This window comes from Etheostoma spectabile, chromosome 24 (assembly GCF_008692095.1).
Source record: "Etheostoma spectabile isolate EspeVRDwgs_2016 chromosome 24, UIUC_Espe_1.0, whole genome shotgun sequence".
NCBI lineage: Eukaryota > Metazoa > Chordata > Actinopteri > Perciformes > Percidae > Etheostoma > Etheostoma spectabile.
The window spans coordinates 15281157-15282310 of record NC_045756.1 but is presented as its reverse complement, the minus strand read 5'-3'; the positions used below and the strand labels follow the sequence as shown (position 1 = coordinate 15282310).

Here is a 1154-nt window from a genome sequence, read left to right as displayed (position 1 = left end):
AACTAGTTCAATCAACCCAGTTTCCCAATCCACCAGAGCCACATAATTAAAAATATTAGAACGTAATTAAAATGCGCGCATTGGCAACACACAGCTCAGGAAGTCGATCTATACGTAATCCCATAGGCTGAACTCACTCGGCCAACATTTGAATATGTTTATTACTTAGGACGATATTGCCGTCACCAAACCCACCAGACTCCATTTAAATAATCAGTACTTTTATCATCGTAAAACACAAATAGCCTATACTAATTCCCCTAAAATCTATATCTTTCATTAAGATACCCATCGGGGAATGTTATGAGCGCACCTCCCCCCCCTCCGCTCTCTCTCTCTCTCAGGTTAGGTGTTCGGCATAAGTTACCACGGCGATTTAACCCGGCAACAAGTGATCTATCGTCGTGATAAAGAAAACCCCGGGTTGAACCTGAAGTTACCTTAACGCCAAATCTTGCTCCGTAGTACAGGCTTCTGGTGCTCCCCATGGCAAAAGGAAAACAACCAATCAGAGCTGAGGAGTCAATGATGTCATGTCATTTACTGCAAGAATCAAGATTCTGTTACTGCATTGTCTATTTGTTGCTCCTATTATTTTAAGAAACATGTTTTAGTGTAATTTATTTAGTGTATTTAGCTCTAAAATCAGAGTGTATGCTCTGACTGGTCGGCCTGTAGGCGGTGCTTGTTTTTGGCGTTATGTCATAACTTTCTCATTTTACTGCTAAATAGTACAATAAAATATGTTTCTGAAAAATGCTCGAGGTGAGAAATTGGCCATACAGGAAAATAATCTTGATTTATCCCTTGTGTTGTCTTCCCGTCAAAATTGAAAATCAACACTTTTGTTGACGCTTTTTTATCAATGTTTTTAAATTTTTCTGACATTTTTGTCTCATTTTTTCAACACTTTTGATGCTTTTTTTCAATGTTTGTCACTTCTTTTGACTTTTTCAACACTATGTAACACTAACTTACTAACAGACTGGAATATGTCAACTTTTACTCAATAATATTTGGATTCCACTTCAACAACAACATGACTTTGTCTTTAGTCATTGACACTGTGTTAGAGACTCCTCTGCTGTGATTGGTTGTTTATCTTTGTGTGCGGTGGAAACTTGCCAATGCCATTAGGAGTAATTGGGGGGGGG

The 1154-nt window shown here is 38.3% G+C and overlaps 1 protein-coding gene across 2 annotated transcripts in view; it reads left to right on the top strand.

The window, feature by feature from the left end:
• The window catches only part of sonb (SON DNA and RNA binding protein b), a 39439-nt gene that overhangs the window by 4344 nt on the left and 33941 nt on the right, over positions 1-1154 (top strand). The window lies entirely within an intron of this gene.